We start from the raw sequence: 26,625 nt of genomic DNA, 5'->3' as shown, positions 1-26,625 counted from the left end.
AATATCAGGCGTAATGCACAAAATGCGCTCTGTCAGCAGGTGTAAAGCAAGAATTGCACCCGGTTGCACTCTATTCTAATGAAGAAAATGCTTTGCATTGGCAGGTGTATTGCAAAAATTCCACCCCATTTTCGGGGGTGTAATGCAAGAACTGCACCTTGTTGCCAGGTGTGATGCATGACATGCACTCTATTCTCAGGTGTAATGAAGAAAATGCTTTCCATCAGCAGGTGTATTGCAAAACTTGCACCCTCACGGCGTGTGTAATGCAGGAATTGCACCCCGGTGTCAGATTTAATGCAGGGCAGGAGAGCAGCTGTCAGTGTATACAGCGAGGCTTCATTCTCTGTGACCTCTGTGTAGGTCTGTGTAATAGCAGGCCTGGGTATGTACACATTTATAAGGCGGCGGTGAGAACACACAGAGCGCGCAGCACATGGAGGGATCTAATAATAGGCCGCTGATAAGACACGATCGTCCTTCACATACACACAGCCTGCCCATCACCCACCAGCCACATACAGGACCAGAGATTCCCCAGACACCAGAAGAAGGAATAAACAGAAGGAATATTTGATGTCATTGCTCTTACCCAGGAGATGAATGAAATGAGCCCGCAGGTCTCCGGGCAGAGTACAATGTATAACCAGGAGGAGACCATTGCACAGCCGGACCGCAGTTTCCTGTCTGTTATTGGGCAGGAAATATGCGGCTTCTGGGACACAACAGGTCTTTTAGCAACTAAAGGAGACCAGGAAGCATCCTGTGCTATGAACCTTACTATGTACAGAGTGCATACGGCCATACGCTGTATAACAAATCTGTACCACCTCCCCCTGGCAGCCCCTACCAACTGTACACCAACCCCCTAATCCATACCTCCAGACCCATGACCACCCCTTGTACATAGAGCCCCCCCGCCCACCACAATCTGTACCTCCAGACCCATGAGCATCCCTACCAACTGTACATCAACAACCCCCCAATCTTTACCTCCAGCCCCATGACCATCACTACCAATTGTACAACTCCCTGGCCTGAACCACCAGACCCATGACCATCTGAACCAGCTGTACTACACAGACCACCAGACCCACCTGATTTTTGGCCACCAGCATGCAGCTCCCAAACACCACACCACCTGAAACAGTTGCATACCCAACCCCCTATCTGCCCCACCTTAGACATCCTTACACATACCAACTGTGCATTAATTCTCCCGATCTGTGCCACAAAGACCACATAACCACCCAATCACTGTGATGCACACCCTGACCCATACTGCCAGACCCGTGACCACCTTAACCAGATGTACAATTCCCACCACCTGACCCATGACTACCCATACAAAATGCATACCACCTCCAACCTGCCATGCCAGACCTGTGACCACCCAAATCAGCTACATATCAATCCCCAACATTTCAAGCCCTCAAACCACTCAACCTGCACCGCCATCTTTATGACTTCTCACAATGGTTCCACAACAAATGCCAGATTGACCACCCGACAACTGACAAGCACCTATGACTCCTGACTGATGACCCCCGCCCCCCCCCCATGGACTCTGTCATATAGCCCGATAGCATAAGTGTGCCATAGCTGGTGTGTTTTACTACAGTCAGGACACTGTCACATTGGAATACACCTTATAACCTTGCCAAGTTGATCCTCTGGTTTCTATCCCTTCTGACTCACAGACCTGGAACTAGCATGCAGAAAGTGAAGGCAGAACTCCTGATTGGTGTACTTGCTCTTTGGCAGGGGCCCAGAAAAGCACTGACAGAGGAGAGAGAGAGAGAAGGCAACTAGTATTTTCATAAAAAAAGTGGCAGTGGCTGCTCAATCGACTACTAAAAAAAAATAAAAAAATAAAAAATCACATTGGCACAGGTATGAGGAGATGGCGGCAGAGGAAAAAGGTGCGATGGAGCACAAAAGCAAAACCTCTCCAAGAGGAAGGAGGTTTAACCCTGTGCTGACCGCAGAACACTGCTGGAGACTATTGTACACATTGCTGACAGAGCGCCTTATCAGCAGAACAGCTGGGAATGGTTTCCTTTGCTCTGTGTACATGACTGAACTTCTTGCCACAGCAAACGCAAAAGAGATCAACAATATTTATATGACGCAGACTGTGTGTGACTGCCAGCTGGGTGGCCATGGCAGTCATGCTGCGAGGAAGGCAGTCTGCACGCGAACACCGTACAGCTCTGGGAACCTGCACACCTCTATCTGCTGAGGAACTACAATCCAAAATCCAGCAATCTGGGAGCAGCAAGGGGGAACAGTGACCCACCTTGGTCCTCTCCTAAAATTTCATATAGATAGAACCAGACCAGTAATGCATCATGTGTACAAGAACCAAAACCGATAGCACCAAAATTACAACTAGCCAATCACACGACTGCTTATAGGATCCCAATACCAGCATGGAGGGCACTAGAATAGGAAAAGGTGTATGGGAGTGGCTGGAACAGAGCGGGGACTGAGGGACAATAGATAAATGGGAGGCGAGACTGGGATACAATACAGAAAAAGAGGGAAGACAAGGGGGGTACAATAAAGAGACAGAAAGGAATTGGGGTACAATATATTAGGACAGAGAGAAGACTGGGGGTACAATAGTGGGACAGAGAAGGCTGGGGGTACAATAAAGGAATAGAATGGGATTGGGGTACAATAGTGGGACAGAGGGAAGACTGGGGGTACAATAAAGAAGCAAAAAGGGATTATGGTACAATAGAGAGACAGGGGGAAGACTGGGGGTACAATAGTGGGATTAGGCAGATTGGGATATCCCAAAGGACTGAGAGGGAAATGGGAGGTATCGTACTGGGATAGAGGAAGGTTGAGGGCACGACAAAGGACAGAGGAGTGATTGGCCTACAATAGAAAGAGAAGTTTGGGGTACAACAGATGCGTATCTTAGGTACAATACAGGAATAGACTGGGGGTACAACATTAGGATGAGGAAATTTGGGGTACAATTTAGGGACAGAAAGGGGATTGGGGTACAACTGAGGAACAAAAGTGTGACTGGGGTTACAAGAGGGACAGAGGGAAGACTGGAGGTACAATAGTGAGATAAAAGGAGATTGGGGTAAAATAGATGGATGGGGGGGGGGGGTTCAACAAATGGATAGAGAGGGGAACTGGGGTACAACAGTAGGGCAGAGGGAAGACTTGCGGTATAATACAGGGATTAGGATGTTTGGGGCACAACAAAAATGTAACAGAGGGCGATTGGAGGGGGGGGGGGTGACTGTGATACAATAGCAGGAAGTGGGGGAGATGTTGGGGTACAATAATGGAACAAGGCAGAAGGGGGAATGGGGTAGACTAGTGTGTTAGAGAGAATAATAAAGCAACAGATTGGGGTACAATACTAGAATGAGGTTGACAGGAGTCCAATAAAAAAAATGGTACAGAGGGAGAATTGGGGTACAAACAGAGGACACATGGGGGACTGGGATACAATAGCAGGAATTGGGAGAGATGTTGGGGTACACTAGTGGAACAAGGGGGGAACTTTGGTAGAATACTGTGTTGGAGGGAATAATAAACTGGGCTACAATACTAGGAGGGGAGGTGACAGGAGTAATACAATAGTAGGGCAGAGGGAAAACTGGAGAGTACAATAGCTGAATGCGGATGTGTGGGGTTCAACTAAAAGAAACAGGGGGGGGGGGGTTGGAGGACTGGGATACAATAGTAGGAATTGGGGGAGATGTTGGGGTACAATAGTTGAACAAGGGGGGGAAGGGCACTTTGGTAGAATAGTGTGTTGGAGGGAATAAAGGAATAGATTGGGGTACAAATACTAGGATGGGGGACGATAGGAATACAAGAAAGGGGCAGAAGGGGGATTGGAGTACAACAGGGGAACCAATGAGAGACTGGAATACAATAGTGGGACAGAGGAAAGGCTGAAGGTACATTAGAATGAGGAAGACAACAAGGGACAGAGGGAGGATTGGGGTGTAATACTGGAAAGAAGGGTACAATATTGTGAAGGGACTAATAAAAAAGGGACATATTGGGGTACAATACTAGGATGAGGGTGATGGGAGTACAACAAAAACAGACAGAGGGAGATTGGGGATAAAAATGGAAAAGGGCAGAAAGAGGAATGGGGTACTATAAGAGTAAAATGAGGGAAGGGGTTACAATAAAGGGACAGAGGGATTGAGTATAAGACGGGGGTGGGTACAATAACAGTATGGGGAGTTGGGGTACAACAGAAAGGGATACGGATACCATAGTGGAATGGGAGGCTTAATAGAGGACCAGGAAGGAGCTGTACACAGTATGTATAGGACAGAGTACCTGCTGCCCGGGGTGAACACATCAGCCGGATACAGATGGAAAAACGCAGCCGAGTTCTCTCTGAATTATTCAGTGTCCTGGTGCCGGTTACAGGTAGAGGGAGCCGCCTCGTCTAACATTCCACCGGGATCTGTGCCAATCACCGAGACAGTTCACCATGGAGAACTGCCTACCATCAGGACAGGTCACAATGTCCCTGCCGTGTAGAGAAAATTTGCCCTGAGGATCAGAATTTGTGTTCAGTTCTCTCTCTCCCAAAAGTAACATCCACATGATTGGCAGGACCCATGAGTGGCAGGACCCATGAGTGGCAGGACCCATGAGTGCAGGACCCATGAGTGGCAGGACCCATGAGTGGCAGGACCCATGAGTGGCAGGACCCATGGCTTCCCAGCAGAACATTGTCCAAAGCATCCCGCTGCCTCCACCGGCTTTGTCTTCCTCCCATCCTGGTGCCATAGAAAATGCGATCCATCAGACCAGGCCACCTTCTTCCATTGCAACGTGGTCCAAGTTCTGATGCTCACATGCCCATTGTAGGTGCTTTTGGCTGTGGACACCGGTCAGCGTAGTCATCCTGACCTCTCTGCCCCCTACCCAGCCCCACACACAACAAATTGTAATGCTCGGTTTGTTCCGACACCTTTCTATCAGAACCAACATTCACTTTTTCAGCAATAGGAGCTCCAGTAGCTCTTTTATTGGATCGGACACAGGCCAACCTTCCCTCCCCCACCTTGATGGAGGGTGGGGAGGGGGGGAAGGCAGGGGAGGCTCATTGATGGAGGGTGAGAAAGGGGGGGCCCCTCATGGAGGAGGGGGCAGGAAGGCTCATTGATGGAGAGGGGGGGGGAAGGCTCATTGATGGAGAGGGGGGGGGGGAAGGAGGAAGGCTCATTGATGGAGAGGGGGGGTGGGGAGGGGGAAGGCTCATTGATGGAGAGGGGGGGTGGGGAGGGGAAGGCTCATTGATGGACGGCGGGGAAGGCTCATTGATGGACGGCGGGGAGGGGGGGGGAGGCTCATTGATGGACGGCGGGAGGGGAGGCTCATTGATGGACGGCGGGGAGGCTCATTGATGGACGGCGGGAGGGGGGGGGGGAGGCAAGGCTCATTGATGGACGGCGGGGAAGGGGGCGGCTCATTGATGGACGGCGGGGAGGGGAAGGCTCATTGGATGGACGGCGGGGAGGGGGGGGAGGCTCATTGATGGACGGCGGGGAGGGGGGGGGGGAGCTCATTGATGGACGGCGGGGAGGGGGGGGGGGAGGCTCATTGATGGACGGCGGGGAGGGGGGGGGAGGGGTAATGGATGGACGGTGGGGGGGGAGGAAGGCTCATTGATGGATGGCGGGGAGGGGGGGGGGGAGGCTCATTGATGGACGGCGGGGAGGGGGGGAAGGCTCATTGATGGACGGCTGGGAGGGGGGGGGAGGCTCATTGATGGACGCGGGGGAGGGGGGGGAGGCTCATTGATGGACGGCGGGGAGGGGGGGGGGAGGCTCATTGATGGACGGCGGGGGGGGGGGGGGGAGGAAGGCTCATTGATGGACGGCGGAAGGCTCATTGATGGACGGCGGGGAGGGGGAAGGCTCATTGATGGACGGCGGGGAGGGGGAAGGCTCATTGATGGACGGCGGGGAGGGGGGAAGGCTCATTGATGGACGGCGGGGAGGGGGAAGGCTCATTGATGGACGGCGGGGAGGGGGGAAGGCTCATTGATGGACGGCGGGGAGGGGGAAGGCTCATTGATGGACGGCGGGGAGGGGGAAGGCTCATTGATGGACGGGGGGGAGGGGAAGGCTCATTGATGGACGGCGGGGAGGGGGGAAGGCTCATTGATGGACGGCGGGGAGGGGGGAAGGCTCATTGATGGACGGCGGGAGGGGGAAGGCTCATTGATGGACGGCGGGGAGGGGGGAAGGCTCATTGATGGACGGCGGGGAGGGGGGGAAGGCTCATTGATGGACGGCGGGGGGGGGGGGGAGGCTCATTGATGGACGGCGGGGAGGGGGGGGGAGGCTCATTGATGGACGGCGGGGGGGGGGGGGGAGGAAGGCTCATTGATGGACGGCGGAAGGCTCATTGATGGACGGCGGGGAGGGGGAAGGCTCATTGATGGACGGCGGGGAGGGGGGAAGGCTCATTGATGGACGGCGGGGAGGGGGGAAGGCTCATTGATGGACGGCGGGGAGGGGGGAAGGCTCATTGATGGACGGCGGGGAGGGGGAAGGCTCATTGGATGGACGGCGGGGAGGGGGGAAGGCTCATTGATGGACGGCGGGGAGGGGGAAGGCTCATTGATGGACGGCGGGGAGGGGGAAGGCTCATTGATGGACGGCGGGGAGGGGGGAAGGCTCATTGATGGACGGCGGGGAGGGGGGAAGGCTCATTGATGGACGGCGGGGAGGGGGGAAGGCTCATTGATGGACGGCGGGGAGGGGGGAAGGCTCATTGATGGACGGCGGGGAGGGGGGAAGGCTCATTGATGGACGGCGGGGAGGGGGAAGGCTCATTGATGGACGGCGGGGAGGGGGAAGGCTCATTGATGGACGGCGGGGAGGGGGAAGGCTCATTGATGGACGGGGGGGGGGGGGGTAAGTAAGTCACATGAGAAGTCACAGTGGTGCGGAGTGTTAGGTCACCTTTACAGACCGGACACGATCCCCGCTCTACTTACCTCCCGTGAACTGGAGTGGGGTCAGGGCTGCCGCAAGCCGCTCCACAGCTCCGATGATTTGAAATCCCTGTCACTTCCTTTCTGTCCAGTGCTGCAAAGACAGACCCAGATGGATTCTGATTGGTCAGCGCCATCCATGTGACAGTGCTGAGCAAGCAGAATCCGCCCGGTTTGTCTTAGCATCTTTAAATGAACTTAACATTTAAATTTTTCTGTATTGGTGATCAGTCACAGTGACTGAAGTGGTTTACCGGGGTATGGTTACAATCATTAACTATAACACTGGTATTTTTTTTATCCGGTTATTCTCTCTCATAAAAGCGATCCAAGCGACTAATTAGCAGCTGGATAACTCTTCGAAGCGGGGGGGGGGGGCTTTTCCATCACCCCCTCAGCTTGCTGGTGTTTCTTGGACTTCCCAACAAGCCAGGAGAACCATACGAGCGGTCTCATGGCTGATCACAAAGGTGAGACCAGATCATCTCTGATCACCTCTATGATCTAGGACAGTGATGGCGAACCTTGGCACCCCAGATGTTTTGGAACTACATTTCCCATGATGCTCCACTACACTGCAGAGTGGATGAGCATCATGGGAAATGTAGTTCCAAAACATCTGGAGTGCCAAGGTTCGCCATCACTGATCTGGGAGGACCGGAGCGATGGCATGACATCACTTCTGGTCTAGGGTGGAAGTAAACAAATTTTTTTTTTTGATCTTTAGAGGAGAGAATTGGGGGTCCCCAGATCTCTCCATAAAGAGGACCTGTCCTCCCTCATTTCTATTACAAGGGAGGTTTACATTATTTGTAATAAGAATAAAAAAAAGTGACCAAAAAAATAAATAAATAGGAAAAAAATAAAAAAAAGCGCCCCCCATCCCTCAGTGCTTGCGCGTAGAAGCGACTGCATATGCAAGTGGCGCACACATATGTAAACGGTGTTCGCGCCGCACATGTGAGGTATGGCAGAGCAATAATTCTAGCAATAGACCTCCTCTGTAGCAGGTAGCCTGTAAAAATGTTAAAAGCGTAACCTATGGAGATTTTTAAGTACCGTAGTTTGGCGCCATTCCACGAGCATGCGCAATTTTAAAGCATCTATTTACTCAGCGTAACATTTTTTATTGTTAAAAAAATGGGTTATACTGTATAATATCTTGTATTTTTTTTTTTTTTTTTTTTTATTACAAATCAATAAAATGCAATTACCATGTGACATACAAGTTTCAAGGATCACCATTTTATTCTCTAGGGGCCTCTGCTAAAAATAAATAAATAAAATGTATCTCAACTTGTAAACAAAAAGTGTGAGAAAAAAGGCCCAGCAGGACTAGAAGGGAGATTCATTGACTTACAGAGATCACCACACCATGAGGGGGCGTCACTGAGAAGGACCCCACTGACCCCTGATACTAGGAGACCACCCACAGCATACACTCTGATGCCCCCCACATTATACACACACCTCCCCCCACCATGATGAAGACCAACAGAGAATGGTAAAAACATTATTCCCTGGACAACTTACCTCTCACACTCCACCCACCTTCCCCAGATCAGTCTCTTCCTACCACCTTTAGCCCCTCTTACATATAATGTCCCCCCAACCACCTTCCATGTGTCTCCGTCTCCACCACCCCCCAAATAACCCCTTCTCTCTCAGTCCCCTCCCAATTTCTATTAAACCCCTCTCCATGTGTCTCAGTCCCCTCCCCACCTCTATTGACCACTCCCCTCCAGTGACCCCTCCTTCATTTATCTCAGTCCTCTCCCCCTCCAATGACCCCTCCAAGTGCCTCAGTCCCCGCCCGTGACCCCTCCTCCCTCCAATGGCTTCTCCATGTGCCTCAGTCCCCTCCCCTCCAATGACCCCTCCTCCATCCATTGGCCCCTCCTCCATGTGCCTCAGTCTCCTCCTCCCTCCATGTGCCTCAGTCCCCTCCCCTCCAATGACCCCTCCTCCCTCCAAGTGCCTCAGTCCCCGCCCGTGACCTCTCCTCGCTCCAATGGCTCCTCCTCCATGTGCCTCAGTCCCCGCCCGTGACCCCTCCTCGCTCCAATGGCTCCTCCTCCATGTGCCTCAGTCCCCGCCCGTGACCCCTCCTCGCTCCAATGGCTCCTCCTCCATGTGCCTCAGTCCCCGCCCGTGACCCCTCCTCCCTCCAATGGCTCCTCCTCCATGTGCCTCAGTCCCCCTCCATGTGCCTCAGTCCCCGCCCGTGACCCCTCCTCCCTCCAATAGCTCCTCCATGTGTCTCAGTCCCTTCAATGACCCCTCCTCCATGTCTCAGTCTCCTCCCCACTCTATTGACCATCCCCCCCATGTCCCCTCCTCCATGTGCCATAGTCACCTCCCCCAATGACCCCTTCCTCATTTGTCTCAGTCCCCCTCCAGTGACTCCGCCTCCTCCATGCTTCGCCACCCCTCCTTCAATGACCCCTCCTTCATGTGCCTCAGTCCCATCCCAAATGACCCCTCCCTCATGTCTTAGTCCCCTCCTTCATGTGCCTCAGTCCCCTCCCCCAAGTGCCTCAGTCCCCTCCCCCAAGTGCCTCAGTCCCCTCCCCCAATGACCCCTCCTTCATGTGCCTCATTCCCCTCCCCCAATGACCCCTCCTCCATGTGCCTCAGTCCATTCCCCCAAGTGCCTCAGTCCCCTCCCCCAGTGACCCCTCCTCCATGTGCCTCAGTCCACTCCCCCAGTGACCCCTCCTCCATGTGCCTCAGTCCACTCCCCCGGTGACCCCTCCTCCATGTGCCTCAGTCCATTCCCCCAAGTGCCTCAGTCCCCTCCCCCAGTGACCCCTCCTCCAGTGACCCCTCCTCCATGTGCCTCAGTCCCCTCCCCCGGTGACCCCTCCTCCATGTGCCTCAGTCCCCTCCCCCGGTGACCCCTCCTCCATGTGCCTCAGTCCCCTCCCCCGGTGACCCCTCCTCCAAGTGCCTCAGTCCCCTCCCCCAGTGACCCCTCCTCCAAGTGCCTCAGTCCCCTCCCCCGGTGACCCCTCCTCCAAGTGCCTCAGTCCCCTCCCCCGGTGACCCCTCCTCCATGTGCCTCAGTCCACTCCCCCGGTGACCCCTCCTCCATGTGCCTCAGTCCACTCCCCCGGTGACCCCTCCTCCATGTGCCTCAGTCCCCTCCCCCGGTGACCCCTCCTCCATGTGCCTCAGTCCCCTCCCCCGGTGACCCCTCCTCCATGTGCCTCAGTCCCCTCCCCCGGTGACCCCTCCTCCGTGTGCCTCAGTCCCCTCCCCCGGTGACCCCTCCTCCATGTGCCTCAGTCCCCTCCCCCGGTGACCCCTCCTCCATGTGCCTCAGTCCCCTCCCCCAGTGCCTCAGTCCCCTCCCCCAGTGCCTCAGTCCCCTCCCCCAGTGACCCCACCTCCATGTGCCTCAGTCCCCTCCCCCAGTGACCCCTCCTCCATGTACCTCAGTCCCCTCCCCCAGTGACCCCTCCTCCATGTGCCTCAGTCCCCTCCCCCAGTGACCCCTCCTCCATGTGCCTCAGTCCCCTCCCCCAGTGACCCCTCCTCCATGTGCCTCAGTCCCCTCCCCCAGTGACCCCCTCCTCCATGTGCTTCCCTTCCACCACTCTATTGACCACTCCCTCTCCCGTGACTCCGCCTCCTCCATTCATCCCCGCCCCTCCTCCATGTGTCTCAGTCCCCCCTCCTCCATGTCCCCTCCCCCTCCAATGACCCCTCCCCCCACTCTCCTCAGTGACACGCAGTCAGTATGGCGGCTCTCCTCTCACCTCTGTCCGCCTCCCCGGCGCGGCTCCCGGCTGGGAATAGGGAGGGCGGTTGCCCGCGGGTGTCTCCTCCGGACCCGGCTCCTCTCACCCGCTCCGGCCCGCTTCACATCAACAACAAGATGGCCGCCAGCCGGGCATAAGGCGGCGCCAGCTCTCGCTGTCATGGCAACGCGCAAAGCTTTCACCAATGAGCAGCCGACCCAGGCACCCGCCCCCTCCTTTATTCAACGGCATCCCTGTCCATCACACCTCCGAAACCCCGCCCCCTGCCGCTGCTGTCATTCGCTGCGACCTGCCGCTTTCTGATTGGCTGAGCGCAGAAACCGTGGGACGTCTGCTAAATCCCGAGGACGTAAGAGCGCCGCTCGTCGGCTCCACCTAGCGGCCGCTGCGAAAACTGCTCATCGTGTGATTATCGCTCTGACCTATACCGCAGTGCTGTACAGAGGATGCTCAGCCAATCACATCAGTCTCTGCACCACAGGAGCTTACACTCTAATGTACAGTCACACACACTATTATTATTATTATTATTATTATTATAAAAATACATGGTTATAGCAGACATGATACAATGCACCATATATGGGAATATTTTGTCATGTGATGAAAAATAAAGTTTAGTTAAAAAAAAATTCAAATACAGTGTAAAAAAATTAAAGTTACACCCAAGCACTTACCACCCCCCCCCCATAAAAAAATATGTTTAACCACTTCAGCCCCGAGACTCTTTTTTTACACTTTTTGGTTTACAAATTAAAATCATTTTTTTTTTTTCTAACACCCCAGAGAATATGGTGGTCGTTGCAAAAATCTCTGTCACACCGTATTTGCACAGCGGTCTTACAAGCGCACTTTAAAAAAAAAAAATACACTTTTTTTTTAATTAAAAAATAAGACAACAGTAAAGTCAGCTCAATTTATTTTTTTAATATTGTGAAAAAGATAATGTTACGCCGAGTAAATTGATACCCAACATGTCGCGCTTCAAAATTGCGCCCGCTTGTCGAATGGCAACAAACTTTTACCCTTATCAAATCTCCATAGGCGGTGTTTACAAAAATTCTACAGGTTGCATGTTTTGAGTTACGGAGGAGGTCTGGTGCGTTCGCTTCTGCGAGCGGGGTCGGCGGGATGGGGCGCATTTAAAAAAAAACATTTTTCTTATTTAATTTTCCTTTTAATTTTTATTTTTGCATTATTCTTTAAAAAAAAAATAATAATCCCTTGTAATAGAAAAAAAAGCATGACAGGACCTCCTAAATATGAGATCTGGAGGGTCAAAAAGACCTCACCTCTCATATTTACACTTAAAAAAAAAAATAAAAATAAAAAAAATAAACATTTGGTAATTTAAAAAAATTAGTGCAAGCTCGGAGGGACGGGCCCTGTAAACATTTTTTTTCCTATTTATTTTACTTTCAATTTTTTATTTTGACACAGTTTTAAAAAAAAACTAAAAAAATTTGGGGTCCTATTACAAGGAATGTAAACCTCCCTTGCAATAGAAAAAAAAAACATGACAGGACCTCTTAAATATGAGATCTGGGGGTCAAAAAGACTTCACATCTCATATTTACACTGAAAAAAAATTAGCACAAGCTCGGCGGGGACAGACCCTGTAAACATTTTTTTTTTCTTATTTATTTTACTTTCAATTTTTTATTTTGACACAGTTTTAAAAAAAAATTAAAAATTTTGGGGTCCTATTACAAGGAATGTAAACCTCCCTTGCAATAGAAAAAAAAAACATGACAGGACCTCTTAAATATGAGATCTGGGGGTCAAAAAGACTTCACATCTCATATTTACACTGAAAGAAATTAGCACAAGCTCGGCGGGGATGGGGCGCTTTAAACATTTTTTTTTAATTTATTTTACTTTCAGTTTTTTATTTTAACACAGTTTAAAAAAAAAAAAAATTAATTTTAGGGTCCTATTACAAGGAATGTAAACCTCCCTTGCAATAGAAAAAAAGCATGACAGGACCTCTTAAATTTGAGATCTGGGGTTCAAAAAGACCTCACATCTCATATTTACACAAAAAAAATATTATTTTTTTTTACATTTGGTCATTTAAAATAATCAGCGCAAGCTCGGCGGGGACGGGGCGCTTTAAACATTTTTTTTCTTATTTATTTTACTTTCAATATTTTATTTTGACACAGTTTAAAAAAAAAATTGGGGTCCTATATATTACAAGGAATGTAAACCTCCCTTGTAATAGAAAAAAAGCATGACTGGACCTCTTAAATATGAGATCTGGGGGTCAAAAAGACCTCACCTCTCATATTTACACTTAAAAAAAAAAAAAAAACATTTGGTCATTTAAAAAAATTAGAGCGAGCTCGGCGGGACAGGCCCTGTAAACTTTTTTTTTCTTATTTATTTTACTTTAAATTTTTATTTTGACACGGTTTTTAAAAAAAATAAAAATTTTGGGGTCCTATTACAAGGAATGTAAACCTCCCTTGTAATAGAAAAAAAAAGCATGACAGGACCTCTTAAATATGAGATCTGGAGGTCAAAAAGACCTCACATCTCATATTTACACAAAAAATTATTATTATTTTTTTAATTTGGTCATTTAAAATAATTAGCGCAAGCTCGGCGGGGACAGGGCACTTTAAACATTTTTTTTTTATTTATTTTACTTTCAGTTTTTTATTTTGACACAGTTTTTATTATTTTTTTTTAATTTTAGGGTCCTATTACAAGGAATGTAAACCTCCCTTGTAATAGAAAAAAAAAACATGACAGGACCTCTTAAATTTGAGATCTGGGGTTCAAAAAGACCTCACATCTCATATTTACACATAAAAAAAAAAGAAACATTTGGTCATTTAAAAAAATTAGCATGAGCTCGGCGAGACGGGGCGCTTTAAACATTTTTTTTTCTTATTTATTTTACTTTAAATTTTATATTTTGACACAGTTAAAAAAAAAATAAAAATTGGGGTCTTATTACAAGGAATGTAAACCTCGTAATAGAAAAAAAAAAGCATTACAGGACCTCTTAACCGGTTCCCGACCGGCGCACGACGATGTACGTCGGCAGAATGGCACGGACAGGCAAATGGGCATACAGTTACATCCCTTTAAATTTGCAGCTGCGCCATCGGGTGCGCGCCGGTTGGGACCTCGGTGAGTCGGATCGCAGGTCCCGTGGACTCGATCGCCACGGGGATACCCACGATCGTCTCACAGAGAGGAAGAACGGGGAGATGCTAATGTAAAGAAGCAACTCCCCATTCTGCCTAGTGACAGTGTCACCGATCAGCGCTCCCTGTGATTGGAGCAGAGATCAGTGACGTGTCACATGTAGCCACGCCCCCCCCACAGTTAGAAACACGCCCCAGGACACACTTAACCCCTACATTGCCCCCTGGTGGTTAACCCCCTTCACTGCCAGTGTCATTTACACAAGAATCCCTGCATTTGTATAGCACTGATTACTGTATAAATGACAATGGTCCCAAAAATGTGTCAAAAATGTCCGATGTGTCCGCCATAATGTCGCAGTCACGATAAAAATCGCTGATCACCGCCATTACTAGTTAAAAAAAAAAGAATTATTAATAAAAATGCCATAAAACGATCCCCTATTTTGTAGACGCTATAACTTTTGCGCAAACCAATCAATAAATGCTTATTGCGATTTTTTTTTACTAACCATAGTAGCCATAGAATTACCAATATTCTTTCAAACTGAAGTCCCTTCCCCATTTCCACAGGACCACCCCCTCGGGCCTGAAGACAATCTTGATATAGGATACATTTCATGTACTCCTTACAAAGAAGACTAAAACAAGGAGTATCCCCAGTTTACCACAAGAAGTACCATCTCTCCAAAGAGAAGGAGGAAGGCATCAGGCCCATTATTGAGCAATTCCTGAAACAAGGAATATTAAGACCCATCATATTGCCTTATAACACTTCCATAAACCCAGTCAAAAAGAAGGATGAATCATACAGGTTTGTGCAGGATCCCCAAGCCATAAATAACCTTGCCATTCCAATTGCCCCTATTGTACCATCTCTTGTTACCTCCATACCTGCCTTGGCAGTGTGTTTTTCAGTTATTGATTTAAGTAATGTTTTTTTCTCCATCCCTGTTGATGAAGAGACACTACTACAATTTTATTTCCTATAGAGGGCGCCAGATAACGTGGAATCGCTTGTCATGGCTACTGTATATAGAATCACCTACAGTCTACTCCAGTCTTTCTCAACCTTTTCAACACAGAGGAACCGTTGAAATAGTTCTCCGGTCTCAGGGAACCCCTGCTAAAAATTAGAAATCTACAACTCATGATACATTAAACAAAAAATATAACTGCGCTCTGGTTGGGTTTTTAGGTAAGCGCAGTATTTTTTTTGTTTTCATTCTTGTACTCATGATACAATAGTGTGATGGTCAGTGAGAGGAATGGTCCTTACACTTGTGGTCATTGGGAAGAATGGTCCTTACACTTGTGGTCATTGGGAAGAATGGTCCTTACACTTGTGGTCATTGGGAAGAACGGTCCTTACACTTGTGGTCAGTGGGAAGAATGGTCCTTACACTTGTGGTCATTGGGAAGAATGGTCCTTACACTTGTGGTCAGTGGGAAGAATGGTCCTTACACTTGTGGTCATTGGGAAGAATGGTCCTTACACTTGTGGTCATTGGGAAGAATGGTCCTTACACTTGTGGTCATTGGGAAGAACGGTCCTTACACTTGTGGTCAGTTGGAAGAACGGTCCTTACACTTGTGGTCATTGGGAAGAATGGTCCTTACACTTGTGGTCAGTTGGAAGAATGGTCCTTACACTTGTGGTCATTGGGAAGAATTACCTACTTACAGAGAGCTAAAAAGATCAATGGTGTCAGTGGAAACTTATCTAAGAGGCAGAAATTGCCCAATGCTGAAGGAACCCTGGTTGAGAATCACTGGTCTACTCAATAGCTCTCCAGGCCACCTTACAGTCTTAAGCCGCGTACACACGGGCGGACTGTCTGGCCAACTTAGTCCGTCGAAACACATTTCAGCGGACAGTCCGCTCGTGTGTGGGCTTCAGCGGACTTTTTCAGCGTGCAGTCTGGCATACTAAGTATTTCAGAATTTCCGTAATACTGTCCGTCAGACTTTGGTTTCGACGGACTAAGTATGGCGCATGCTCAGAAAGGATTTACATGGCGAAAGGTTGCATTGCTGTGTATTGGACTTCCTATTTCTAGTCCCGTCGTACGTGCTGTACACGTCATCGCGCAAGCTTTCGACGGACTGTTTGTGCATCCGTGTGTGGTCAAGTCCGTTCATTCGAAAGTAGGACGGACTGTCCGTCGGATTGTCTGACGGACTAAGTTGGCCAGACAGTCCGCCCGTGTGTACGCGGCTTTAGGCACCTAGCCATGGTTCAGTCCCTCTTCAATGATCTACTGTTGTGTGGTCCCTCCCAGGAAGCCTGTCAAAAAGACTGTTTTACTGTTAGAACATTTAGCATAGGCAGGTCACAAAGTGTCTAAGGAAAAGTTGCAATGGTGTCAGGAAACTGTTGAGTGTCTTGATTTTACTCTGTCCCATGGTGAAAGGAGAATCGGTCACAAGTGAGCTGTGGCTCCAGTGGGTCTGCCGTGCCCACATACCAAGAAGGAAGTGTTAAACTTCTTAGGTCTGATTGGTTACTACTGCCAATGGATACCAGATTGCTCCTACTATGATAACTTGCTGAGACAAGATGTTGTACCTGACAGTCCTGATCTTGTGAAATGGAATGATGCAAATGTTAATGCTTTGTGCATCTTAAAACTGCTATGATAATGGCTCCTGGTCTGGGATTACTTGCATATTGTAAAGTGTTTCTTTTTTTGCAATGGACAATTGTAAAACCATGGCTGGGGTCCAAGAGCATGGAGGAAGGCTGAGACTTGTATCCTTTTTTCTAGAGTAGTCCCAGTTCCGGTACAAGGCATGCCGATGTGTCTGAGGGCTTTGGCCTCTTGTGCCATGGCTGTAGAAATGGCTACATCATTTACATCAGGTCACCCAATGGAAGAACACACTACTGTTGACATTTCAAAGGGAAATGCACTGGCCGATGCCGCTGCTAAACAAGCTGCTTTGACGGTCCCACCTTTTATCCAAATGCCCCCCCCCCCCCCTTACACCTCCACCTTTGCCCTGGAAACCGTTTTTGCAGGACCTATAGGCTACGGCTTCACCAGAATATCTAGCCTATTGGCATAAACAGGGTCTGACAATGAGTCCTGAGACTGGACTCATTGCCAAAGTGGGGAAACCAGGCATACCAAAAGCAAGTGGACCTTAATTCATCTCAAAGTACCATGGCATAGGACATAAAGGATGGAAAGCTACAGCTGAAATAGTTTGCAAATAGAGTGGAAATTCCATATCACCCACAGAGTTCACTTTACAAATATAAGCATTTTCAGGAAATGGGGAATTAGGGAAAAAAAAATATATATATATATAGATAAGAGAACCTTCACATAAAAGACCTCAAAAGAAAAATGTGGGTTCAATTGGACTTTTTAGGCATAAAAAGAGTTGTAAAAAACAACCGATATGTTCAAGAGAGATTATCTCTGTTTATTATCAAAGCAGATTACATATAAAATGTGAACAATCAAAATTAAAAATACAAATACAAAAAAGTTTTTTCCTCCTTATACATACACATTTAAGACCTAATTGATATCCTATCAACGATAATATAATCCGTATGCTTGAAGCCCTAGGGCTCAGCACAATGTTGAAGTGATCCCATCGTTTTTTTAAACCTACATTCTCATTTTTCCTCCAATTTCTACTCCCCTCCTCCCCTTTTCCTTTATTTTGGAAAGAATGGTTTTTTGAAACTTCGTCAACCTTTTTGCCTCTTTCGTTGGCTTGGTTTCCCTGTTTGGGACACACCTACGAAGGAATAATACTGTTATCAGCTCCTGAAGAAGCGTTATTCAATAGACGCGAAACATGTAGAGCACCAGAACATATTTAAGTTTCAACTGTATATTTGATATCCTCTAGTTTATATTTATATAAATGTGTATTTCTGTTTTCCTTTTTGGAAATTTTGAGTGGATTATCGTTGATAGGATATCAATTAGGTCTTAAATGTGTATGTATAAGGAGGAAAAAACTTTTTTGTATTTGTATTTTTAATTTTGATTGTTCACATTTTATATGTAATCTGCTTTGATAATAAATAGAGATAATTTCTCTTGAACATATCGGTTGTTTTTTACAACTCCTTTTATGCCTAAAAAGTCCAATTGAACCCACATTTTTCTTTTGAGGTCTTTTATGTGAAGGTTCTCTTATCTATATATTTTTTATTTTTTTTTCCTCAATTCCCCATTTCCTGAAAATGCTTATATTTGTAAAGTGATAACCAGGACGTGCCATTTGTTTAATTTTCTTAGTGTATCCACAGACACCACCCTGTGATAGATGCACACCTCTATTCATTTAAATACCCACAGAGTTCAGATATAGTGGAAAGAATGAACTGAACAATTAAAGATAAAATAAGGGAAGCTACGGGTGGCACATTTGCCAAATGGAAAACTGTGCTACCTGTGGTTTTAGCAGAAATAAGAATGACCCCTTCCATGACCAATCACTTGTACACTTTTAAGATCCTGATCGGTCGACCTTTACCCATGCCCTGGATTAAGAAACCCTTGGTAATAGAGCAGAGAGATCTAAGTTTGATACAGGAAGGATATTGTAGAAAGTTGATTATGAAGTTGAATGGCATCTACGGTAAAGTATTATTTTTCTATTACCCTCACAGGAACCAACACACGAGTTCCAACCCGGAGATGTGGTCGTAATTCGCCTGCTGAACCGGACCAAGAAGCACAATTACCCTTTTGGAACGCCCACTTGCGTAGTCGCAGTGACCAGAACCTGCTGTCCTCATGGAACTATCCGGAGCCTGGATCCACGACGAGAGGATAAAGAAAATACCATAAAGGACCGAGAAGCAAGACACAGATAAAGGAGGTCAAGCAGGTGATGCAAATCCTCGAAGAGCGAGTGAAACAGGTGATAATAAGACTCTTAAAAAGATGACCTCACTTCTCTCACAATAGACTTTTGGGAAAGCCTTGTGTCTAGTCTTTATGCTGACATTGATGGTATTTCTGCTCACATGGATCATCACTGAAGCCGCGTACACACGGGCGGACTGTATGGCCTACTTAGTCCGTCATACAATCCGACGGACAGTCCGTCCTACTTTCGAATGAACGGACTTGACCACACACGGATAGCCAAACAGTCCGACGAAAGCTTGCGCGATGACGTGTACAGCACGTACAACGGGACTAGAAATAGGAAGTCCAATACACAGCAATGCACCCTTCCGCCGTGTAAATCCTTTCTGAGCATGCGCCATTCTTAGTCCGTCGAACTAGCCTACTGACGAGCGGATTGTCCGCTGAAACCAAAGTATGACGGACAGAATTACGGAAATTCCGAAATACTTAGTACGAGCGGACTGTCCGCTGAAATGTGTTTCGACGGACTAAGTAGGCCATACGGTCCGCCCGTGTGTACGCGGCCTAACTGTATCTATCATCCTGTGGACTTGGGCACAGTAACTAGACAAAGGAGGGAATCCAACGTGGAGGGCCCAAAGGACTCATACCCTACTAATAAAATGTTAGTTCAGTATAAGTATTCTTATGCCCCGAAGTCAGGTTATGACAAATGTTGGGTATGTTGTAAATTGCATCCAAGCACACTCCAAATTCCTCTATTAGCTGCCCCTGTAAATATAACAGAACTTAATACAAATTTAAATACCGTTTTGAATCAGGGAGCTGGCTATCAACAACCCTGCGAGTTTCATTTTGAACCAGTTGACCATGGCCGCTGTTTCTGAAAGTTTTCAGGATACTATAAGCACAACGATAATTTTACCCAGGGAATAGTGTATATGTATGTTGCAGCAAAGAATGCTATCCATGGATACCGGTTGGTACCCGTGAGTGGTGTTATTTGGCCTCATTGCTTCCAGCAATGGGAATCATAGTGGATGAAAAAGGAAAGCACCAACATCTTTTGAGAGCTAGCACATACCCCAGGTACCCCCTTAAACATATTGTGAAAAAAAGAATTGTTTTCTGATAAAAGACTAAGTCTGGGCATGGTTTCCCTCATGGACAGGATGGGGAATAGAAATAATGAAAAGATTGAATAACTACTCCAAAATTATGGATGAAATTATGGGAAAGAATTCTGTAGACATCAAACTGTTAAGTATTGAACAAAGGGCTATTCGTAAACAACTAGATATGCACAAAGAAGCTATTGAATCCAGAGCTGCTCTGACTGGACTCTAACGTAACAGAGGACTATGAGTGCTGCACGTGGATTCATAATACCAGGATTGAAATACTGGATTATGACGACATAATTGATAAACACCGAAAGGAGGTGTCAAACCTCCAAGCTGAAGTGAGAGATATTTCCAAAGATGGGTGGAACCGCTTTAGGCCCGGTTCACACCGCTGCGGGGGGAGATCCGGATGTGATTCGCACAGCAAATCACATCCGATCTCCGTAGCGCTGCGAGTTCAGCCATACAGATAGTATGGCTGAACTCGCAGCGCTCCCGCAGCAAACTCGCACGGGACCCTTTTTTGGGTCCGCAACGGAATCGGATCGCATGGGGGTTCACACCATGCGATCTGATTCCTGTGCGAGTCGGCAGATCGCACTGCGATATGCCGACGGATCTGGGGGTGTCATTGACATAACATTGACACTCCCAGCCGTCCGCATAGGGCGGTGTGAACTGCCGGCGGGAGGTGAGCGATGCGGGAAAACGCCGCGGATTCGCGGCGTTCCCGCATCGCTATAGTGTGAACCCGGCCTTAAGGGACTAGGAAGTTTGGTGATTTTTTTTGGCTCCAATTTCTCTTGGTTTCTGACAGGCAGGGATGTTAATTTTAATGTGCCTGGTTTTTGTTCAAGCTTATTTAATTTATCTGTACTTGAAAGGGTTAAATCTGCTTAGACCTGGACAATCAGTAGAACAAAGAATATTGCACAAGTTAAAGAGAAAGGAGGGAGGGAGGACAGAGTTCATCACATGACACATAATTCCTATACAAACATATAGCATCTCAGACATAGTCTAAACTAGTATTTTAACTGACAGGAGATATTATCTAAAAACATACGGTAATTTAAACTATTTAATGCTGATGTTCTGACTTTGTCTGAAGACATAATTTCAAAACCAGTTCTTACCAGACCTTATCTATGCTGTGGTCATCGTGACAAACAAGACCCCGAAATAAAGATATTCCTCTGTCAGCTACATTAAAGTTTTAGGCATATTAACTCTTTCTCCTCCTTCAATCCCCTCTTAAATCACAAAAGTGATTTCACCATGATCACTTAATGTTCTCTGTGTGGGGTCATTTTGTTGCGATTCTTACCATTAAAACTAAGCATTAGTTGAACGACTCTCTTGTCTTGTGCATTGGATGCTTTCGGGGCTCCGAAAGAATTCTACTGATTGTCCAGGTCTAAAATGCTGTTTCCTTGCATGTCCCCCTCGGATCTACAGCAACTTTGTTTCCAAGTGCACTTGCAGTGCAAACTGTATTTTCCTTTAGTAAATAACTCCCTAAGTGTTTTAGTTCAAATCCTTAAGGGTACTTTCACACTGCCAGCGCTCCAGCGTTGGCGGTAAAGCGCTACTTTTTTTTTTCGGCGCTTTACCGCCAACACTGGAGCGCTGGCAGTGTGAAAGTACCCTTAAAGAGGAAGTAAACCCTGATGGGTTTACTTCCTCTTTTTTTCCCTGCAAAGGTAAAGCATAATGGACTACTATGCATCGCATAGTAGCTCATTATGTGTCACTTACCTGACACAGGAGCCAGCGAAGTCGCCGCTGATCCCTGTAGTCCGCCGCGTCCATCTTGCTGGTGGCGTCTCGCAGCTCCGACCAATGACAGCGGCGCAACCGCGATGACGTCACTCCCGCGCATGCGCACGGGAGTCGCGCCTCGCAGCTCCGTTGCTGTCATACGGCGAAGCCGCGATGACGTCACTCCCGCGCATGCGCACGGGAGTCGACAAATTTGGCAAATCCATTCTTGGATTTGCCGCATTTAGTGCGCCTGCGCGCCGCTGTCTACGGCGCATGCGCCGTAGACAGCGGTGCCCATTTTCGGGCAAATATCTCCTAAACCATATAGGTTTAGGAGATATTGCTTGGACCTACAGGTAAGCCTTAATCTAGGCTTACCTATAGGTCCAAGTTGTTTGGAAGGGTTTACTTCCCTTTTAAGGATTTGAGATAAAACACTTAGGGAGTTATTTACTAAAGGAAAATACAGTTTGAAATGCAAGTGCACTTGGAAGCAAAGTTGCTGTAGATCCGAGGGGGACATGCAAGGAAACAGCATTTTAGCTTGCACATGATTGGATGATAAAATCAGCAGAGCTTCCACTCATTTCAGATCTACCCCTAAGATTTAGAGCGACTGCACTTCCAAGTGAACTTGCAGTGCAAAGTGGATTTGCCTTTCGTAAATAACCCCCTTAGACCCCTTTCAAACTGAGGCCGTTTTCAGGCATTTTAACGCTAGAAATAGCGCCTATAAAGTGCCTGAAAAATGCCTCCCATTCATTACAGTGGGTGCTTTCACACTGAGACTGAGTGTGCTTGCGGGACGCTAGAAAAAGTCCTGCAAGCAGTATCTTTGGGTTGGTTTGGGTGCGCTGTATACAGCACCCCCAAAACACCCCTGCCCATTGCAATGGATGGGCGGTGCTTCCGAAGGGGCCTGTAAAGTGCTTTGGAAGCGCCACAACATGGGAGTTTTTAACCGCCTCTTTTGGGGTTAAAAGTGCCCTGCTAGCGGCTGAAAAGCGATGCTTAAACAGCGGTAAAGCGCCGCTAAAACGAGCAGCGCTTTACCGCTAACACATGGGTGGCCCCAGCTGCGCACTGATGAACATCCCTACTTTGGGGATGGATATTGTTGTTATGGCAGCAGCTAGCTGCCATAACCCCGGTATCCCCGTGTTCGGTTGGCTACAAGATAGAACTGGTCTCTGCAGCGGATTCGCTGCGAGATCACTTTAATCAGTGGTGGGAGAGGGCCCCCTCCTCCCGCCGCGATCCGGTGCCCTCTGCCCCTTACCGGAGCCGCCGGCAGCGACGAAGGCGATCACGTCTGCCCCCTGGGCTGACATGGAGACGAATGAGAGGAAGATGGCCCCCGCCCATCTCCGTGACACTGCAGGGCGGAAGCGACATCAAAATGTCACTTCTACCTATAGCTCTTAAAGGGACAATTTATTTGGTTTATATTTTTAAATGACAATTTGTTTTTTTTATTGCATTTTAGTGTAAATATGAGATGTGAGGTCTTTTTGATCCCCAGATCTCATATTTAAGAGGACCTGTCATGCTTATTCTCTATTACAAGGGATGTTTACATTATTTGTAATAGGAATAAAAGTGACACTTTTTTTAAATTTTTTTTTTAAACAGTGTAAAAATAAAAAGTAAAAGGTAAAGTAAATAAGAAAAAAAAAATATTTTAAACGTGCCCCGTCCCGCTGAGCTTGCGCAGAGAAGCGAACGCATACGTGAGTAGCGCCTGCATATGAAAACAGTGTTCAAACCACGCATGTGAGGTATTGCCGCGATCGGTAGAGCAAGAGCAATAATTCTAGCCCTAGATCTCCTCTGTAGCACAAAACATGCAACCGGCAGAATTTTTCAAACGTCACCTATGGAGATTTTTATGGGTAAAAGTTTGTCACCATTCCACGGGCAGGCGCAAATTTGAAGTGTGACATGTTGGGCATCAATTTACTCGGCGCAACATTATCTTTCACAATAAAAAAAAAAAAGTGGGCTAACTTTACTGTTGTCTTATTTTTTAATTAAAAAAAAATTTACTTTTTCACAAAAAAGTGCGCTTGTAAGACCGCTGCGCAAATACAGTGTTACAGAAAGTATTGCATCGACCGCCATTTTATTCTCTAGGCTGTTAAAAAAAAATGTATAATGTTTGCGGGTTCTAAGTAATTTTCTAGCAAAAAAAACTGTTTTTAACTTGTAAACAACAAATCTAAAAAAGAGGCCTGGTCTTAAAGTATAACCACAAGTTCCCTCCCTTTATTTGAAAGGGTGACGACACCACATAAAGTGCCTCACGACAAAGTGTGTGTGTGGGGGGGGATCGCTGTACCGACGCTGGTTCACTGACAATTTACCTCAGCTGACCCCTATTTATATTATAGGCCCCAATCCTTCCAGAAGGTTCTTCTATATTATGTGGTACACCCTCTTCCCGCTCAAACTCCTGTCTTAAATTTTAAAAAGGCCAGCGTCCCTGAATTCTTATCTCCTGAGGTACATAAAAAAACGATTGAAATATATTTAAAAACTAAGAGGGGCAGCCGCATGCCCATGACCTCGGCCTCATATTTTTTCGCCCTCTTTTTTGACATTAGATGAACACACTGAGGGGGATTTGTCAGCCTTTTTATTCGCTTCCCATACGAGTCTCTAGGAATGCAGAACCAACTTGAAGCAGGTAAAAGACACCCGTCAATGGACATCAATAGAGGGGATCTCGTGAGGGGTCGATTGAATCCCATATCCGGTGCCCAAAGACCTGGAGATTGAGATGAGCTTTTGCTACTGGGGAGTGTTAATTTAGTCAACTAAAATGACTAAAACATTTTAGTCAACTAAATGAATACTATTTTAGTCGACTAAAAAAACGACTAAAACTAAAACAATTGAGACGACTAAAATGTGACTAAAACTAAAATGGAATTTTAGTCAAAAGACTAAAATACGACTAAAACTAAAACAACTGAGATGACTAAAATGCAACTAAAACAACTGAGATGACTAAAATGTGACTAAAACTCTCTGGTGTAGGGGATGGGATGAGGATGGCGGTACAGAGGTTGCTCTGGTGTGGAGCAGGGGTGAGGATGACGGTACAGGGGTCACTCTGGTATGGAGGAGGGGATGAGGATGACGATACAGGGGTCGCTCTGGTGTGGTGGAGGGTATGAGGATGACGGTACAGGGGTCGCTCTGGTGTAGAGGAGGGGATGAGGATGACGGTACAGGGGTCACTCTGGTGTGGTAGAGGGGATGAGGATGATGGTACCGGGGTCGCTCTGGTGTGGAGGGGATAAGGATGACAGTACAGGGGTCTCTCTGGTGTGGAGGAGGGATGATGATGACAGTACAGGGGTCAATCTGGTGTGGAGGGGATAAGAATGACAGTACAGGGGTCTCTCTGGTGTGGAGGAGGGATGATGATGACAGTACAGGGGTCAATCTGGTGTGGAGGAGGGGATGAGGATGACAGTACAGGGGTCACTCTGGTGTGGAGGAGGGGATGAGGATGATGGTACAGGGGTCTCTCTGGTGTGGGGGAGGGGATGATGATGACAGTACAGTGGTCACTTTGGTGTGGGGGAAGGGATGAGGATGACGGTACAGTGGTCTCTCTTGTGTGAAGGAGGGGATGAGGATGACGGTACAGGGGTCTCTCTGGTGAGTAGCGCCTGCATAGGAAAACAGTATTCAAACCACACATGTGAGGTATTGCCGCGATCGGTGGAGCGAGAGCAATAATTATAGACCTAGACCTCCTCTGTAACATAAAACATGCAACCAGTAGAATTTTTTAAACACCGCCTATGGAGATTTTTATGGGTAAAAGTTTGTCACCATTCCACAAGCGGGCGCAATTTTGAAGCGTGACATGTTGGGCATCAATTTACTTGGCGTAAAATTATCTTTCACAATAAAAAAATAAAAAAAGGACTAACTTTACTGTTGTCTTATTTTTTCATTCAAAAAAGTTGACTTTTTCACAAAAAAAGTGCACTTCTAAGACCGCTGCGCAAATACGGTGTTACAGAAAGTATTGCAGACTGCCATTTTATTCTCTAGTCTAGGGTGTTAAAAAAAATGTATAATGTTTGCGGGTTCTAAGTAATTTTCTAGCAAAAAAAAAACAACAGTTTTTAACTTGTAAACAACAAATCTAAAAAAGAGGCCTGGTCTCAAAGTATAACCACAAGTTCCCTCCCTTTATTTGAAAGGGTGACGACACCACATAAAGTACCTCGTGACAAAGTGGGGGGGGGGAGGGGGATCGCTGTACCGACGCTGCCTCACTGACAATTTACCTCAGCTGACCCCTATTTATAGAATAGGCCCCAATCCTTCCAGAAGGTTCTTCTATATTATGTGGTACACCCTCTTCCTGCTCAAACTCCTGTCTTAAATTTTAAAAAGGCCAGCGTCCCTGAATTCTTATCTCCTGAGGTACATAAAAAAACGATTGAAATATATTTAAAAACTAAGAGGGGCAGCCGCATGCCCATGACCTCGGCCTCATATTTTTTCGCCCTCTTTTTTTTTTTTTTTTGACATTAGATGAACACACTGAGGGGGATTTGTCAGCCTTTTTATTCCCTTCCCATACGAGTCTCTAGGAATGCAGAACCAACTTGAAGCAGGTAAAAGACTCCCATCAATAGACATCAATAGGGGGGATTTCAGGAGGGGTTGATTGAATCCCATATCCGGTGCCCACAGACCTGGAGATTGAGATGAGCTTTTGCTACTGGGGAGTGTTAGGAGGGGATGAGGATGAGAGTACAGGGGTCATTCTGGTGTAGGGGAGGGGATGAGGATGAGAGTACAGGGGTCTCTTTGGTGTGGAGGAGGGGATGAGGATGACAGTACAGGGGCGCTCTGGTGTGGAGGAGGGGATGAGGATGACGGTACAGGGGTCATTCTGGTGTGGAGGAGGGGATGAGGATGACAGTACAGGGG

General features: G+C 47.3%; 2 protein-coding genes across 2 annotated transcripts in view; one reads left to right on the top strand and one right to left on the bottom strand.

The window, feature by feature from the left end:
• Positions 1-10,903, bottom strand: part of IP6K1 (inositol hexakisphosphate kinase 1) — a 36,085-nt gene extending 25,182 nt beyond the window's left edge. Inside the window, exon 1 of the mRNA XM_077451554.1 lies at positions 10,768-10,903. The gene's annotated coding sequence lies outside the window, so the exon portion shown is untranslated. The remainder of the gene's footprint in view (positions 1-10,767) is intronic.
• The window catches only part of RNF123 (ring finger protein 123), a gene marked incomplete at its 5' end in the record, with an annotated part of 258,140 nt that overhangs the window by 128,884 nt on the left and 102,631 nt on the right, over positions 1-26,625 (top strand).

Source organism: Lithobates pipiens, unplaced genomic scaffold (assembly GCF_037356315.1).
Source record: "Lithobates pipiens isolate NorthernLeopardFrog02 unplaced genomic scaffold, aLitPip1_a1.2 Scaffold_23, whole genome shotgun sequence".
Lineage (NCBI taxonomy): Eukaryota > Metazoa > Chordata > Amphibia > Anura > Ranidae > Lithobates > Lithobates pipiens.
Note: the sequence above shows the minus strand (reverse complement) of the source record. Positions and strands in the feature narration are given on the sequence as shown.